At 40.3% G+C, this 19,151-nt stretch overlaps 1 protein-coding gene across 48 annotated transcripts in view; it reads left to right on the forward strand.

The window, feature by feature from the left end:
• Positions 1-19,151, forward strand: part of CELF2 (CUGBP Elav-like family member 2) — a 547,347-nt gene that overhangs the window by 392,719 nt on the left and 135,477 nt on the right. Inside the window, exon 1 of one of the 48 annotated variants that reach the window (XM_032441983.2) lies at positions 18,971-19,100. The exons of the other annotated variants lie outside the window; for them this stretch is intronic. The gene's annotated coding sequence lies outside the window, so the exon portion shown is untranslated. Of the gene's footprint in view, positions 1-18,970; positions 19,101-19,151 lie in introns of those variants that run through there. 48 annotated transcript variants of the gene reach the window in all.

A 19,151-nucleotide genomic window follows, 5' to 3' on the forward strand; every position in this document is an offset into this window, starting at 1 on the left:
TTTATAAACACTGAAACAAGACCAAGAATTTAAGCTTTTATGTTTTCCATTTTTTAATGCATGGCAAAGTACAAAAGCCTAGAAGTTATAGTCTCAGGATGTACATTCCTATTCTTTTGTGTAATAAATGAAAATCCATTATACAAATCTACTACAAAGGTTTTTAAGGAAAAAGACCAACATCTGACATAAAAAATCTATTCTTAGCGATATTTTGAGCTCTTGCGAGTAAATTTAACCTTGAAGATCTCAATGGAATTAAATCAAACAGGACTTTCAGAAACAGCTCTGAAAATATACATGAATTTAGAGAGAGATCAACAACAAGAAAGTGTTGGATTTCTGCTGTGTGGTTTAAAAACTTAATTACCAATACTCATTAGCAGATACACATCTGACCTATGTTGATTTGAGCCAGATGAAAATAAGTCCTACACCCAGAAAGGAGAGGAATGTATAATACGATGAAGCACTGAATCCTGGTCTCTTTGAAAGCATTGTATTGCATGCTTTTAAGCCCAAAATAGGCACACACAAGGTTTGGGTTTGTTGGAGTGAAATGCGGTACCAATTATGTAAGGTCCGTATTTTATTTCAGTTTGGCAGAATTTCATTGCAAAACTATATAAGTTGTTGACTTTCCAACTACAGGGAATCAGCTGTTGTATGTGTCTGTGCTTCCTCCCCTGGCATGAGCATTCTGGCTTGCCCGTAGCACAGGCTAGGAAGAGTTAATGAAAGAACATGAAAGGCTGGAAATTCCTTCCCTGGGAATCCTTTGCTTGGTGAAGGGGGGAGAAGCACTAATGTGCTTGCAAGTCCAGGCAGAATCTGCACTGTAGTTCATCGTTTCCTTTCCTTCTGTCTTCTGGAGAGGTACTTAATGGTGTTTGAATATGACTGCATACTCCCATTAATGTAACAATTTTTATTCGTACAGTGCAACACCAGAAAGATAATCTCTGTGTTAAGTACTTTTCCTTTCTAACCCCTGGAGAGTCAGAACTCTAAAAGCAAATATTGTATTTACCGTAGACTGCAAAAGGGAAGAAATTAGGTTAAAATGCAAAGCAGCAAAGATAAAATAGAGTTGCTTTTGGATGTCTGCAATGGTGCTATGAATATATACATGCACATTGTTGTGCTTTTTATATTATCTCTAATTTGGGAAAAAAAAACCAACAACAAAAAATAACCGACACCATGATTACAGATTAGATCAATCATGACTTCAGTATTTCTGGCCAAAGCAAGAAAAGACTCCATGTGCCAGCTAACCACATAATTGAAGCAGAGATTGTTTCACTGTTGGTAATTTGTTTAAGGATTTTAATTTACTGTAATGGGTATTCTTTGCTGCGTTGTAACCTGGCTCCCCGTGTCTGCCTTTGGAAAGCAATCACTGCTTGCATACACCACTAAAAGGATGATGCAAGGCACTAACCACCAAACTGGAGCAGTGGCATGCTGCTGCCTGACATCTCTTCTTCAGGCTGTAACAGAGGGAGAAAATTGTGGGCTGTCTGTCTAGCTCTTGGTTTGCACGGGAGCTCTATTGGGAGCTCAGCCATTGTTGGGAACAGGGGAAATGGAAGTGGAGTCTTTCAGCAGTCATCAGGTAAGCGGATAACCAGCGCACCCCAGAGGACAGTGCTGCCTTGGCTACTGGAACGGCCAAAGGATGGATTTCTTCTACATCTGACCTGCGTGTTTCTTACTGAGTTAAGCACATGAGCAGCAGGCAGTGGTAGATGAAGAATGTCGCAGGTGCTTGAAAGCAATTGACAAAAACAGTAAAGAGCAAAATGAGTGAATGTCATACACAACATGTTTATTTTTGTGGATTGGAAGAGAGCTGCTGGGAAGCCAAACTGTTCCCAAATGTTAGAAAATGATACTAAGAGTACTAAATTCATACGCTTAGAAGTTGTTGCTCACACTGCTTTTAGAATATTGTTCAGGAACAAACTGGTAATGAGGGCAACTACCTTAGCTGCTGTCCTTATTTATGTGTGTTTGATGTATGGTGAAATAATGTGTTTAGTCAAGAGAGGATAAGCTAAACATAAAGAAAAGGTGCCTTAAGGACAAAGGACAAAGGACAAAGGAAAAGTGGTAGGAAGAAGGCTGAGGACAAAGGGCAGTAGAGGAACAAAGTATACAATTATGAAAAAATTTGATCAAGGTTGTAGGCAGTTATTTGAATGTCCAGAAAGCACAGATTTGGTTGCCTGTTTCAGGTGGACAAATTATGACTTCTCCTTTGGAAGGGTGCCTTGTCCCCTCTAGGAATACTATCTGTGCTTTCTGTATACACATAAGATGTTCTTGGCACACTCTCTGGGGTGTTTGGCAGCTTAGGTTGTGTGTTGGTTCTTCTTCTGGGCAATTCAGTCAATATCAAAAGTAAGTATCTGTTCAGTGAAAGCTAATGGCACTGTTCCTTTAGTTCAGAAGTGGAGATTCTGTGTCTCGGTTGAGGAACTCACGCAATCAGAAGGATTGTTGTGCTTTTTTCAGGAGGCTTTTATTTGTACCACTCCTGCTGTAAGGTCATACTTAGTTTGCTCATGGATAGTTCAATAATAGGCATATTTATTGTTCGTTTAACTGAAAACTAATCTTTCTGTAGTGTCCATGGTACAGTTCAGCTCCAGCATATGGATTCACCATTCTGTTGTCTGGATAATCCTGTCGCAGGTGGGATTTATGTCATCTGGACAGGAGATAGGAGGAAACCTGTTCTGGAAGTGACATAGAAAAAGAATGGGTTGTATGCTGTAGAAATGTGGATTGTGACCAGAGCCTCAGTTTTGTCCATTCTGTAACAGTAATCTAAATGTGAATTTGTATAGTGTAAACATTTATTATACTGTATGCATGTAGTTGCCAGAAGACAAGAGATATTGATTACAGAAGTCAACACCAGTGTGGCACATTACTGGGAAGTGTAATAAATGACACAGAAAGCTGAAATCTCCAGGGAAATCCAAGTACCTGCTGTGTTACATCCTCGCCTTTAACTTTTAAGTGAAACACCTGGAATGACATCTTTTGTTTTATGAATGCCAAGGACAAGGATTTTATTAGAAAACACTGCAAAAGTTTTTCCTTTCCCAGACTTTTGCACCAATTAGGAATACATGTTGGCTTCTCCAAGAGAAGTTGAGCAGATGAAGGAAATCTTCCTTTAGTTGCTGTTGAGGCTCAGCAACTGAACTTTAATGCTTTTAAATTACAGTCCTTAACCTGGCTAGTGAAAGGGGTTGTATTAAAGCACAAATACCTTAGCATCTGGGACTTACTTGTTCCAAAAGGAGCACTGTCTCCCTTAATTCCCTATTTGTCTCTCTCTGCTCTTATAATATTTGCTTTGTACTGATTCCCCTTGCTAATTGCAAGCCATCCAGCACTGTATCAAAAAAGCCATTTTAGCTGCATGATTTAATGCTTTTAAGTCATCTTGGCTTTGCTGATTCATTGGTCAACCTTGAAAAATCAGAACAGTGCAAACACTGCAATGCCATCAGAGGGCTAGCAGGTTGCGCAGGGGACTCTCACTGATTAGTGTCATTTTTTTTTCTGAGTTGAAAGAGCTATTGTGTTTAAGGCCATGAGATTTAGAATTAGGAGTAATTAAAAGCCAAGACTGCTGCCTTTATATTTTTTTAAATATGAAGGGCCCCGGGAGTCTCTGTAGTCATTAGAAAATCCTATTCTCGTGCTAAGCTTGTCCTTATAAGCAGTTGTTGGCTTTCCTGAATGTAAAGCAGGACCTTGTTCAGAGTGGATGCTGAGAGGGGGGAAAATATCATAAAGGCAGGGAGAAGAAAAGTATGTATGTGTGTTTGGGGGGAGATAGTGGTTGCGTGGTGGCTTTGTAATGCGTCCTTAGCAACTAGCTTACCACTCTGAAGAGAAAATAGGTGGTGGGAAAGCATTCAAGGAAAATGGGTCACATTTGATCCATGACCTAAGAAAAGAAGTGGGGGGAGGGGATGAGCATTTCAAATCATTAATTTGGTCAAAGCATATTCCCTGCAAAGCTTGTTCATCAAACTAAGCAAAACTGCTCCTCTTATGACTTGGTTACGTGCTGGAAAATACAGCTCCTGCTCTCCCAAACACAATTGTTCCACAGCTTTTGTGTTGGGTTTTGTTTTGTTTTGCTTTTTTCAAAGGGAAAAAAAAATTGTTTGGTTTAAGCACGCTGAAGTAACACAGTGATTAGACATGACAGTTTGGCTGTGGGGCCTTCCTTTCAGTTCAGGAAAATATAGAACACAACTGAGCTGTCCTTTCCTGGTAAAAATGAGGTCATTTGTAAAGCTTTGTGTACATTTCTGCGGCGCTCACACGGCTGAGCTCGTAAAGCTTTTCTGCTCAAGTCCAAATCTCGCTTCCACGCATATACCCATTTTTAAGAAACACGAGCCCATTGACCATGTAAGATTAGGAATCACAAGCTGTGATTTAGGCTTAATGACTCCTGGAGGATGCATAGTTTGGATGTAGCTGTCAGTGGCCCGGCTGCTGCAGCCCTGAGTGCGCTGCCTTTGCTGACTGCGAGCTCCTCACAGCTCCATGCGGATAAGGGAAAGCTTTTTGTAATCCTCCTTCCTTTTCCATGTGAGCTGCGTATCTGTTCTGAAATATACGAAAGTTCACTGTCAAGGTTGATTTTTTCTGTTTACTAAACATAGGAAAGCATTGTATATACTGTACTCATTAATCCCCGTTGTTTGCAAAAATCCCCCGGGCAATTAGAATTTATTAAATAATTTATTGTACGTAAAAGCTGACAGCAGTTTTCATATCCAAACTATTTTTGTTACACCAATCAAATGTTATATAGCTGCTAATATTTCAAGGTAGTTATAATTAGCATCTCAGCCTAACACAACTCTGTCCCAGAATGCATCGTCAAAATAAACAGCAAAGGATAGCAGAGGGTGTCCTCAATAAATGACTGGGAAACAGGGAGTAATGTCAGATGTGAACTGACACATCGGATTTTTGTTCCCATCCACCTTCAGACTTCATGGAATATATGCCCATTCGGACAGAAAACTCTTGATACTGACCTCCAGATTATCTGACTATTTTTAGTAAAGCATTGACTATTTCAGTCAACTGTGATGGCATTCAGTCTGGTCATGGAGAGATGGAAATACAGGAAAGTAAGAAGCATTCAGAATGTTGAGCTATATAATAAAACAGCTTGGTATAAAACAGTAGATTAAATATCCCTGACTTTATAGCAGAAGTGAATTTAGATGTGCTTTGTCTCCTTCTCCCCATTTTTTCCTTAACCACCTATTGAAGTCCTCTGGGAGTGCATCATGTTTCCTAACATACGAAAGTAGTAGGAAAACATCTGGGCTAACAAATAAAATTAGGTCTGCTACTTAAAAAGCAGCCAACATTGTTTGGGGCCTTGGAGACGCTCCTGTAATGCAAATAATAATAGTGGCTTTGGAAAGTATTCACTTCTGCTGTGTTGCGTAATTTTCAAATACTGCTTTTAAAAGGGAAATTAGAATTGCATGAAGATAAAAGGAAAAGTATATCATGGAAGGTTGTTTTTAGGTTGTTGGGGTTTTTAGTCTTTAATAATAAAACAGTTAAACTTGTATATAGTGCTTTCCTCTGAATGCTTCAGAGTACTTCACTGGCATGGGAAAATAATGCACTCATTATAAGGTGAGGGAGATGAGCACCACAAGTGGAAGAGACTTATGAAAGACTGTGGCTGACAAGCCAGTTTTGATGCTGCCTTGTTCTCTGTTCTGTACCACTAGAAATGCTTCCCAGTTTCGCTCTTCTAAAAGATTTTGTCTCCCCTGAAGGTGGTTATAGCCTGGAAACAGACGTGCCTTATATCGAGATGTTAGTAATATCCTTCTAGATGAATCTGAAATTGTTTGAGTACAGCTGACCAGTCTCATGGGTGTGAGGCACAGATATTCCTGCTTGTGTTCCTCCAAAGTAAGCATGAGGCCGCAGCTCTCTGTTGTTGGGATTTGGACTAAAAAAACAATCTTCAGGGTTTTTCTCCGTTTGTCTTACTTATGATGACAAGCTCAGCAGGTTCAGGCCTCAAATTATTAAAGCAAATGTTCCTATATTAAAATCCCATTTATGATGCTTGGATTCCCCTGTGTTTCCAGCGTCAAGCAGATGAGACCTGGGAGCTTTGGGTCTGTGTTCTCCCTTCAGCAGTGTCCAGGTGCCTCCACCTGCCCCAGGGCAGGTTTCTTCCCTTGTTCCATCTGCTGAGCAAAGGTGCCAATGTCTGTGCAGAGAGGGCTTGTATGGAGAAACAGTTGGAACAGTGTTAGAGATCTTAGGCATCCACGCGCCTTTAGTAGTCCTCAGGCTTTCCAAAGACTTGTCATCACAAATAAGAGCTTGTCTACTTTCAGGAGGAGAAGGAAAAAAGAAAAAGAAAGAAAGAAATTAACCCTGTGGTGTGATGACAGAGATTTCTCTAAATCATACTACATTTTACACTGGTGATAACAGCCAACCAGAGCTGAGATGGCCCAATTTACACAGGTCGAGAACACTACAGAGAGCTTAAAAATACAGCCAGAAGTCTTTACCTATCTTCTCTATTGCACTAAACTGTTGGAGTTCAAAGGCTTTGTACATCACAGGATGGCCAAAGGGATGGGGATGGTATTCCCATTTTTTCTCATCACCTTTTCTGTGTCTTCTGAAGGGTGCCAGCCAGTCCACAAGACTTGGCTTCATTTTTCATTTGTGAGAAAAAACTCCATGGAAAAAAAACTAAATAACCCAAAAGGATAAGCTTTTGTCCAAAACACACTATTACAGAAGTTATCTCATCCTTTTACATTTATCCTCTGGCAAGTATTTGCTCTGACCTTACATCAGTTTTCACGAGGATGCATTTTCCTGTTGGTTTGGCAAGAGGCTTTAGAATGGCAGTACTTGGATGGATTCTCACCACGAAGTTGAGCAGAGCTGCCTGGCAGCTCACAACAAGAAAATGGAGGTCTGCCTTTGAAGTCGGCAGTGACCCCATAAATGACTGCCACATGGCTTCGGAAGTGTGCGTGTTAGGGTGTGGTTATGTTGGGAGTTTTTACAGTATGTTTATTAGGAACAGTTAAACCAGTTTTCCTGAGACTTTTCATTACTTTGAATGATGCCTTTAAAAGGAGAGTGGCTCCTTTCTGAATTACATGTAGTTTATTTTTTGTAAGCCTCAAAAGAACATTGTAGCCACGTAAACCAGGGAAGCACAATAACTTGGTAATATGAGGGAAAATACAATAAACTAAATATCTTGCACTTTAATATTCTCTATTGACTACTTGTGCACTGGTGCATTTACATAACCACTCTCTTTAGCTTTTAAAGAATATGCTGGCAACTCAAAATACACAGAACAAATCATGTTTTGAAGAGTGTAAAGCGTACAATGTAATGGGATGTAGACCTTTCAACAAGTGAGAAATGGAGACAGTGTGACCCATTTTTGTTATATGCACAGAGCAATACTTCCCATTCTGCATGCATAGTGGTTTTTCTATTAAAAATTACTTAGAATTCTGGATTTGAAGCCAGTATCTCTTTTGTAATCTTTGCATCACAGTTGCATGTGTTGGTTATAGTGAATTTGGTGGGACTTGGTTCTGGGAACATTTGACACTAGCAGTACTGCATAACACTTCCCCAGCTGCAGCTGAAGGCAGGCTCCAGCTTAATTTGTTGTTCTGTCTTCCATGAAGTTATCATGAGGACTCATGCTGTAACACAGAATCAACTACCAGTCATAGTGAAGATTTTGGTTGCTTGGTTCATCTGTGGGTTGTTTTTTTTGCTTTTTTTTTTTTTTTTTTTTTTTTCCCCACAAAAAAAAAAAATGCACTAAGGTGACTTATAATAAAGGAAGTTGTAAGTACACTGGAAATCACTGGGGAAAATAATTTTCTAACTATTGACATTTTAGCAGTAACCTAATGAGGTACTTAGGTTTTTCTAGTACGTAGTATGGAGAAGTGGTTATAAAAGATTCAGAAGTTTGGATTTTTTTAAACTTCTCAGTAATATGACATGAAATATATATATATTATATATAAACATATACTTTAACTTTGTTGTCAAGCAGGCTGATCAGAGCTGATGTCAGCTGTATAGAAAGACTGGGTTCTTCTCGAGCTCCCTTTTCTGCTCCCACAGCCTGGCTAGACAAAGAGATTTCCATTCCATTTAAATGGTAAAATCATCTTGTTTCCTGCCCTGCATACATGTTCAGAAGAGCTACATTTTCATAAGTTTATTCATAAGAGCAATAGTTTAGAGCTTTTCACAGTGTGCACAGTTTTTCCTGCCCATGTGCTTTACCATCTAGTCTTGAGAGGGATAAAGATTTTCTTCGTTTGCCTGTAGGTTTAGGATTTCCCTCTTCTCTGCCACCCTGATTTTCAGTGTCATCGCTTTATCTGTTGCCACTCAACTAATAACAGAACCCAGTTTTCCAAGACACCTCACTCTTAAACAAGATGGATTCCACCTGAAAGAGTTTTGAAGGCCAGGTAGTGATGTAAGAAGAGACAGAACAACCTCTGCTACCTCTTGTCTTTCCAGCCAAAAGCAATGTCACTTAATGGATAGGCAATGAACATCTTAGTACCTCTCATCCATCTGCAGAAATTCTTAGAGATCTCTGGGACAGGACTACCCTATTCCTGCCACACTCCTCCTGGCTTCTAGCAGATTGCCGGAGTGAAACCTTAGGTACCATGGTAGGCCATCCTGCAGCACCCAAGAGCTGTGTTTGTATATATACCATTTATGTTCCCACTGAGGTCTGCATTTTGTCACACCATGCAGAAATGCATCTGCACATGTCAGCTGAGCACTTTTGCAGTGTGATATGTGCAAAATATTTCAAAGGGAAGCAGGCAATTAAATTTCAAACCTACATCTCTTCAGTTTGTTAGAAATTCATCATTTCACACAGATGTGATGTTTCATTGTGTGTCGTGTGTCTTATATGTACACAATTTCATTTTAATTTTTTTATATTGTCTTTCCCAGCTATTGGGAATTTTTCTTCTTCTTCCGGACAGGTTATACATATGCTAATAGAAATATGCCTATTATTTGAAGCACAGTTCTGCTTGTCAATGAAGCTTCATTAACACCGTTATCACTGCCTGACATTTATCTTATAATTTTCCTGAGTTGACTGTTACATCTCCATGGAAACCCAAATTGCAATTGAAACAAGTGAGATAATAAAGGCATACATGGAGGATTGACAGTATTCAAGCCCACAGTGTTTGCAGGCTACATTTGTTTATAACTCCTCAGATAAATCTATTGCAGTGGAGATTTTTATTACCTGTCTCCTGTCCTTCTATGCTGCTTATTGCAAGGTTTAGAGCAAAGCTATTTTTTATTTTGCTTTTTAATTAGAGCAATAAATTTTATTGGGCTCATCAAGGGAAGTTAGAGCATTGGCGATATAAATTCTGGTGTGATTTTGGGGGGGGGGGGGGGGGGGTGAAATATGAATGGTTTCAGGAGATTTTGACACTATATGGACTAATTCATTCTGAGGTTGATTTGGGGGGTTGCTTGAAGCAGCGAGAACTTACAGTTGCAGACTCCTGATTTGCTGACTCTTTCAGTATGCAAGAAGGATCTTTTTCTTCTATACCTAAGGACTTGAGCTCTTTAAGTTCATGACTCTAAATCAATTTAGATGGTGCCTCAAAGCATAGAGTCATGAAACTGGAGTGGGTCCAGAGTGAATTAATCTGAAATTAATTTGATTTTGAAAGGCTCCATCTGGCTGTGTTTGGAAAAGGCATTTAGACAGATATATAAACAAATGATCATCTGTATTCTATATGCCAGATGTGGTGTCAAAAAAAATGAAGAAATGGTTTAAAAAAAAATCAGCTGAGGGGGATTTTGCTATAATGATGCTCAACTTCTTAAAATTACAATTACATCATACTTTGGACAATAATCTTTTCTTATATTGTGATTTGTAGATGGAGGCAAGAAGAGCAAGCCTGATAGGCTATTATGTTTCAAGAATACTGAATACCTCAGCTTGCTTTATTTCAGATCTGCCATAATTGAACAGCTGACTGAAACTAGCTCTACCCTTAGTATGGGCAGAGCTGGGATCTTCCATTCCCTTCATAAAGAAGCTATTTAGATAAAACAGCCCTGTTGGAAGTGAACTGCTGACCTCCCTCCATTTTGGGCACTATGGAAATAGCTCTGAGCTCTGTGAAGCTCGGCAGTGAGTGGGTACCAATGTACACGTACACAAATGGGTGCCAGGCTTGAAATATGTTGGGTTGTAAAGTAGTTACTATATGTGAAGTACAGTGTTTGGTTTTAGTCTGCCAAAACTGCTGATGTGTTTCCGCACAATTGCTTGGAGGACTCTTGCCCATCTCCTCTATCCCTCTTCAGCTCCAGGACATAGTTGGCCATGAATTAGGCAAGTCTTTGTGAACCTCAGAACTTGCAGATGACTGCCAGGCTGAAGATAAGAATGCTGAAATGGTCATGTCATTAATTACTACATTGAAGTTTTTGGGGGGAAATTAAGAAGGGAGTTGCACAGCAACTAAATACGTTTTGAGCAGCGTTTGGGATATAGAGAGAGAGGCTGAGGTTGTTGACAAGAAAACAGATGGTCCTACGTGTCCTGAATTTTAAAAGCCTGATACTGTTCTAATTTGATTGTTGGCTTGTCACAAATATGTGTGCATTTGGGAGTAATCAAATACTGTTGTTTTTTAAAGTAATACCAATAAATGTTTTCTGCCACACAGAAAAGAGTATGCTTCATTGCAAATATGTGTAATCAGTAAAGAAAAGCATTAATAATCCACCTTGTTAATACTGAGCAGTCAGCTAGTTCAGATGCAACTTCATAGGAGAAATCGTGTCAATCGTTTCTCCAAACCTATAATGTCCTTGTGCAAGTGCATGAGTGCTCCCTGTGGAATTGTCGAGCTTTTGGTAATGAGGAGTGGTCCCCTCCGCAATATCAGTCTATTTTACATATAACACAGATATTTACACAAAAGGAAAGCCTCTGCCCAAGGAGATTCCTGTGGGAAGAGACAGTGAAGTGTATCATAGAAGTGAAACACAAAGTCACAGTCATTGTTTGTGAGCATCAGAGTTGTAGTAAACTGCCAAGGTTCTCCTCTTGCCAAAGTAGAAATTCAATGATGATAAATGAGAACCCTTTGCTAATGCTGAACTTTTGAGGTCAAAACCAGATGTGCAGATCTCCACCTGTGAGTTGGCCAACAGAAAAAATAAAGAAGATTTTTAAAAATCACGCCTTTGGTATTTATTGGTAATGTTTAAACTCTTGTGTTATTCTTTTTTATTGCTGCATGGAGCTAGAAATCTTCCAACCTTAATTCTGACAGGGGCAGACCCAAGTTAGTCTGAAGGTTTAATGGCCAGGGAAAATTCTGCTCAGGGAGCAAAGCTGACTTCTTGGGTAGTTCCCTGAGCAGAGCTCTGTCTTACAGAGCGGTGATGCCTGGAGGACATCATCCAGACTTGGATTAATTAGCTCCCAAAGCCTGCAGGAAAGCCTTGAAGACCGGAGCTGGGCCTAATACACAGCCTTTCCATAAACATTTCCAAGCACTGTTAATCATTCTTGTCATGTGTCCTTAGAAATCAGCGATCCCCGTCCATAGGAGGACAAGATGGGGATCAAACTCAAGAAAGTAAGGGGGTGAGCTCAGCTTCGTTCAGCCATTAGGGGGTGGCTGTTTCTACTGAACATTGAGCTTCTACTAGTTCCAATGTAGTAAAATCTATGGGCCAGTGTAGGCAAATACTTAAATATACTGAAAATAGACCACTGTAAGTTTTATCAGCAGGAAAAAAAAGATACTACCCGGTTCTGACCTGTACAGATGGTGCATTTAATTGTTTGCTGCCACTATTGGATGAACTAGTAATGATATTTTAATTTGTTCCTAAAATAGAAGACTTTATAAGCAGCTCTTCCTCTCCCTGTTTACATTCCCTTCTGCACACGTTCCTTCCCTTGTTTTTATACATATGCACGTGCATGCATGTAATCTAAAGTAGGTATTTTAACTTGTGTGAGTTACTCCACTTTCATCTGTGTACAGCACAAGCACGTCACAAAGCACTACTGCATGTTCTACAGAACAATTTTCTAGCTATAAAGCAGGCCCATACACCAGTGGGAAGAGTTGAAACAGTTTAAAGACTCAACACTGAATATCTTTTTTTTTTTAGCTTGATTTTTTTCTTAAAGTAATTTTGAATGTGTATTTTTTTATTTTTTTTTTCCTGTAGAATGTATGCAGAGCTTTTGCGATATTACTGCTGCTTGTCTCTACAGTTCTAGGATATGTTATCAAAAGTACAACATTAAAATAAAGTCATTTGCTTTTAAACACCTATGCAAGGGATCTTCATGCTTTGGTCTGAAACCCCAGGCTTAAATCAAACTGTTTTGGAATGGAGGTGATGCAGTGACCCAGAGGCCAGAACCAGAACAGACAGAAGCCTCTGGAGGTACATAGTTAGCAGTGAGCATGGGGAGGTGACAGCCAGGTCATGATCTCGCTTGCTTTGGTGAACACAGCTCTTAGGGCTTCTTTCAGCAAGGCAACAAGCCTCAGCACAGTGGAGTGAGTGCATGTGCTTTAACGTGCACTGCAAGTGCATGCAGCAGTTGCATTTTAACACAGATATTGTGATTTCCTTTGTATCCTCATTTCCTTCCTGTAATACTAATGAGGAATCTCTGAAAGATAATTCATTTTATCTCAGGTGTGCGCTGATGTTTTTCTTGTATGTGTGTGGTTCAATACTGTACCCAGTTCATGTTACCCTTAGCAGCACGCGTTCTGACCCACCTGTTTGAAACAGGACTTCCCACTGCTTCTCCTTCTCCCAGCCTGAATGTATTCACTGCGAAAATATTTTTCAGCATAGAAAAAGAATTTTTTCCTCAGATTATCAAGAGTCCTCCTCTGTGACATGGTGCCACTTCCCCAGCCTACCAAAAATTTGCATATAAGGCATGAAAGTGATGGCATGTACTAAATTTGGAGCTTATTGGAAAGCAAGTAGTTCTTTCTAGGACCTGTGCTTTACCATGGTTTGTTATACACAGAGAGTTAGCAAAGCTGAGCTGAACACTGACTCCACCAGAAAACAAATGAATGTGAATTTAAATTGCTTGTCAGGACAGTAAAAAAACCCGTGTTTTCTTAAGCAACATTATGCTTTTACAGATAATTTCCACAGGCATAAAGGCAATGCAGGAAAACATCTTTGCATTTACCATTCAGTGCTTATGTGAGCACTTGAGTATTATTAGCTATTGACGAGAATAAAATCTCAGCGTTGGATGCCAGGTATTAAAAGCCATCAGAATCGTTTGTGTAGCTCATGTGTGTGAGTGCAAGTGCTGTTGCTCTCTGCTGGATGGAGGAAGAATTACTTCTCTCTTTGTTTCAAGGATCTACCAGTCTGTATGATGAAGTAAAGGAGAATGTTCTGTGAGCTCAGAGTTTTGGATCCCTCCTGAAATTGCAGTTGGCCTTCAGTGTAGCATGAAGCCAACTTTGCGAGTTGTATAGACAGTAAAAGTTGTCACCTTGCCTATGGGCACAGAGAAACCTGTCGAAAATTGCTTTGTAGACATCACTACAAACGCGGAACCGGTCCCACTGCGCGCTTCTACATTAATTGGGTATGATGTCAGAGTCATTCAGCAACTGCCAGTATGGATTGGTGTAACTTAATAATAATTAGTGGTAGTGGTGGTTTATAGTTCAGCCAAAAACTGTACAAGACATTACAGTGGGTGCAATGAATGATTTATGAAACACCCTTTCCTACAAGCTGCCGTTGAGCTACTGCTCTGTGAATACTCTTCTGGAGGTGACTTTTTTCCTCCCAGACACAGGTAGTTTGTCATTCAAAGCTTACAAAAATAATAATAATATATAAAAAAAAAGAAGAATGGCTTCTATTTTACATTATTTTTTGTCAGAGGTTCTGGCCCTTTTTTTGCTGGCCAAAATCCAATTTAGGTAATTACATTCTGTGTCTCTAAATCCCCAGCCCCCTGCAGTTTCCAATGGAGTATGGTATTGTTCTACCCTTCCTGCCTGAAATTGTTGTGCGATAATGCTCCATGTCATTAAACAGCTGCCGTCTGTCACCTTACAATGAAGTCATTCCTCTCTAAACAATGAGCTTATAAAGCCCTTTTGAGTCTTTCCAGATAAAATTTGCTCGTAATCCAGCAGTTTGGATTTTCAAGCATGGTAAGGTGATGGTTTTTCATCTCTTCTGCCAGCAGTTGAAGTCCTTCAAAGTGATGGAGTCCCTTTGGTGCTCATCCCATATCCTGACAGTGATCACACAGCTCAAATGTAAATATTTGGTACTGTAAAACCCTGATGCCTGCAGATGTCTTTGTGCTAGGCTGGATTTAGTAATCTTTATACTTCCAGCTTCTTTGTCATCATGCTCTTCTTGTTTTTTGGTGCTTAGGTGTTAAATGTTCTTCCAAGGGATGCTGTTCAGTTGTGTACTGTTAACTGCGAAAAGGGAAAATCTCTAACAAAACAGCAAAACAACCAAAGTAGGTTGAGGACTGCAAGAGAAACTGACCAAAACAGGAGACTGAGAAGCAATTTGACTAGGTCTGAAAATGGGTTTGAAACATAGCATTCATGCAAACCTATTCAGTCCCCATAACAACAGGTTTTCAGCACCTGGCTTGGCATTTTGTTCATGAATGTAAGTGAGCGGGGATTAATGCTAAATATATTAATAGTGATGAATTTAAGAGAGTTCCTTTCGATTCAGATTTTGTTCTTTAAGACTGCCCTCCTTAGCAGTCATTGCACTCTAGCAGTCTTGCCATAATGACAGATATGAATGGGAGAGGCAGAGAAGGCGTCTAGTGGGTTTTGCCACTGCCCCTGCTTAAGCAGCAGTGATATTAAAACAATCTCCAGCTCCTCAAAGAGTGGCCCTGTCAACTTGCTGAAATGATGGAATGGTAGTTAGGTTATTAGAAAGAAAATTGGCACAAATTGAGAGAGACGATGCTCTGGCAGCGACCACAAGCAGCCAGCAACTCGGTGGCTTAATCTCTGCCCTGAGGCTGCTCTCTCCAATACAGATGACACCTTGTCAGCAAGGATGATGTGCTGGGTCATCCCATAGTCCAACGGGCTAAATTGGCCGCAGAGGGAAGGGTTGCTGCGGTGTAGAGACAGCAAGCCACATAATCTAATTCCTCCCTTTCTTTATGTATGTCATCATTTGGATACTGACAGTAATTGTCAAGGGATTCTCTTCTTAGTGTCTCCTAGCCACAGCTATGTCTACACTCATGCTTGCAAGAAATGGTCCTAAGGTTTCACACAGACTGCTAGAAATCTCTTGCAAGTTTAATGCATGATTTCTTTTTTGTGTTGTTATTAAAGAGTGTCCAAAGGAGGGGTATGGAGGTAGTGAAGGGCCTAGAGAACAAGGCCTATGATGTGTGGCTGAGGTCCCTTGGTTTGTTTGGCCTAGAGAAGGAGGATGAGGAAAGGGCTCATGGGATATTGGGATATTCTATGGGATATTCTATAGTTCTGTGGTTCTTTTGTGGGTAAATTGGGTGAGGAAGATGGGGGCAGGAAGGAATTGCTCCCTCTGGGAGTGACTGTAGCAGGGAAAAGTGACAAAAACTATATGGCTGTTGGCCACTACAAGGTCTTTGTCCAGAGCAGTTCCTGCCAGAATGGTGAAGATGGAGACTGGGAGAGAAGAAGGGAACTCATCTCTAGCAGAGAGAGTTTGTGAGGGGGTTGAAAATATGTGATTGGATTTTGTATTCTCTTGAACATGCTCAGTGAGAGCTGAACTCTCAGTCAGGTGTGCTTTATACTTGCTGTTCCTCAGTGGATGATTTAAGTATGCAGAAGGGATTTAATCCGTAGACTGTATAAAACTGTTCTGTTTTGTTGGATGTTATTTTTTTTTCATTGTTATCTCCCAATTATCTGCTTGTTCAGTTCATTCAAGTTGGCTGTAGTCCTCTATCTACTGTCAACTGTGGATGAGGATGCTTCTGCAAGTGCTGATGCCCTCCTTAAAACCCCAGCAAAAGTGGGGAACCGTTCTTCCAAAACCTTCAGTAGCATTCATTTGCACTGAAGTCAAACGTAACTTAATGAGGAGCCTGACTATGCTGGCAGAGCTCACTGCCCTCCCTATGGGCTTAACTTGCTTGTCGCCATTTCCAAACCGTTGGCAGCTCGGTACAATTTCAACCCTCTGGTAGGAAGAAATTATAATGAAAAACCTTGAAATTGTGCTTGTGGGTTTTTTTACTCTTCCCCTAAATCTGCAACAGTTAGCAGACTGGCAGAGCTGTCAGAGGATGGTGGAATTAAATCCAGAGAAGTTTTAATGACTTGCCCAAGTTAATTCAGGCAGCGAGTGACAAAACCTGTCCCCTGGAGCGTTGTGTCACAGCATACTATAGCCTACACCTGCAGTCAGAGCGTTCAACCATCTTTATCCAATAAAGCATTTAAGGAATATGATCAATGTAATTGCTCTGCAGCCCCACCAAAGTAAAGAAAGTGTGTAAGCACTGTGTTGAATTAGAAGAGATCTTCGCCTGTGCCTGCACCTTTAGCTAAAAGCAGGAACTTGATGGTAATGGAGCAATTAACCTGAATAAACAGTTAGAAGTGTTAGGTTTTGTGGTTTCCTCAAAATTGTCTTGTTAGCAATGGAAATTGTAGTAGTGCTCTCAGTGGTAAAGGTGGTTTGGGTAAAGGACAAAGCAAAGGAATAAACTTATTCCTTATTAAATACGACCTCTGCTGTAATTTGGGGCTAACACAGTAATTACATGTGGATTTCTTAAAGAAGAGATCCAACAGAGAGAACGGATGAAGGGCATAATTTAAAAAGGAACTCGGCTCATTTTTTAGTGTAAACAAAGCAGAGCACAAATGAAGTGAAAAGTGAAGCGGGTTTCTGAAGGAACACAGTCAGTCACCTGAGCACAGCACAAAGCTGCACAGCACAGCTTCTGCCTTTTCTTGTATTTGCAGGTACAAAATAGTGCAGGAGCATCTTCCACTATTTTAAGCTGTAGGTTTTATTTAATACAGGATTTAATTTTTCTTTCTTCTAGGGAAGTTGTTATGCACTGCATAAACAAATAGAGAATCTGAAGGAACAGCAAAGTGTGTTTTTCCAGAGCTCTGCGTGTCATGTGGGTGCTCGGCACTTCATGGCAGCCTTGAAAGTTGCTCCCATTGAGTGTCATTGGAAAGAGTCAGGAGCTGTTTGTTTCCTAGAGTCTGAGGTGGGGATTGTTTAGGGTATCGATGGAGGTGTCTATTAGTTTGGTGTAGGAAACACAGCTTCTAATGGATAAATCACTATTGGCTGCATTGGTGTTCTTGAGACCTGCAGAGAATCCTCAGAGAGCATCGGTAAAACAAGAAAGAGCATTTGTGCAGGAAACACGATAGAAAAGGCTGGGCCAAATGTTCTGGTCTGTTTTTCAGGCAAGACTCTCACTAGGATCAATGGGAATTTTGTCTAATAATTGAATGTGATAAATCCCATTGCCTGCTGGTCTGTGTTAAAGGCACTTCACAAGTGACGATGCAGCTTCTTGTTGTTGGTTTACAGTCTAAAATAATTTTCTACTTCCTGTAGTAAGCAGAGCAAGTGCATAAGATATTAAGGGCATATTAATACATTTGAGTGCGATGCACTTCCAGGGAGATGGAGCACAGCAGACTAAATAATCTGTCCTGGCACATGTCCCAGCTGTGATGCAGGGGAATGACACAAAGTAGTGTCTTCCTTGCCATTCTTAGCATTTCTTTTTATCACACGTGAAATGATTTTGGTCTTGTTGTACAGATCCTGGGCTCTTCCAAGCCTTCCTGTGGGCATTTTCTCCTGAGCAACTGTCAAATGAAGAAAGTGTAATTGAAGCCAAGTTTTTTAGTAGTGGCAGGTGGCTCTGAGATTCACAAAGGTTGGGATGATCGACTCTCAGCTCTGCTGAACACGTGCCTTCTCCCCACTTCCCCCAGTGGGAGGCTGGGAGGAGTGCACTGAAAGTCGCATCTCATTGGTGTTGCTTCTTGAAATTCAAGCATCCAAATCCCATATCACTTACAGAATCTCTAGCCAAATCGAAATTATCATCCTTAATTATCAGTAGTAGGTGAAGAGTTGGGAGGGTTATTTTTACTTTCATTTAGTAATTAAAATTCCTTGTTTTCCTTACAAGGATGGACTCCTCCTAAATCGTAACACGTCACATCTCAGAGAGCAGGGGATATTTTGGTTTCTAAGTTCTTTCTCCCAGCAGAAGCGTGTAGTTGTTTTGAAGTTAGCTGTACATCTGGAGATCAGATAGGGGAACAATTTACAGGGTGTGAAAAATTTCAAACGCTTCACGTTCTCTGCATGGAGAAAAACTTTCTGAAGCAGCATTTTAATTTTCTGAGCAATTTTACCACTGCTTTCTCCTTTTGAATGGTGCATTTTTGCGTGCCAGGCTGCCATAAACAATGTGCTTTAGACTGGCACTCTCCAGACTGCTTTTTCCTTTTTAAAGAGTGTAGGCAACTAATCGGCAACAACCAGCCGCATAGCTGGAGTGTTTTCCATTCTAGGCAATATCATACTAATTTGATGCACACATGGATGCTTCACACAATCTGCAAATTCATCGCTGGCATCTTGCATTAGTCATCTGACAGATTGCCAAGTGTTTCATATTCCTTTCATGTGACTTTATTACAAAACACACAGACACACACACACACACCAGCACTGCCTTATTCCTGCCAGTAGCCAGTTCAGTGAAAATTCGCAGCAGTTCTGTTTACAACGGCCATGGAGAGAAATCTGTACTTACTTGCCACTCTCCTCTGCTTTAAAATGCAAAAGTACTGGCTTGCGTTGTGCAGCTCTCTTCTTATATAATGACATTAAGCAGCAGCCTGCAGAGAAAACCAGACTCAATGAAAAATGTAATCGCATTGTTTTTTGTACATAATACTTATGCTATTAATTAAATACCG

This window comes from Coturnix japonica, chromosome 1 (assembly GCF_054131305.1).
Source record: "Coturnix japonica strain WE chromosome 1, WE-NBRP24, whole genome shotgun sequence".
Taxonomy (NCBI): Eukaryota; Metazoa; Chordata; class Aves; order Galliformes; family Phasianidae; genus Coturnix; species Coturnix japonica.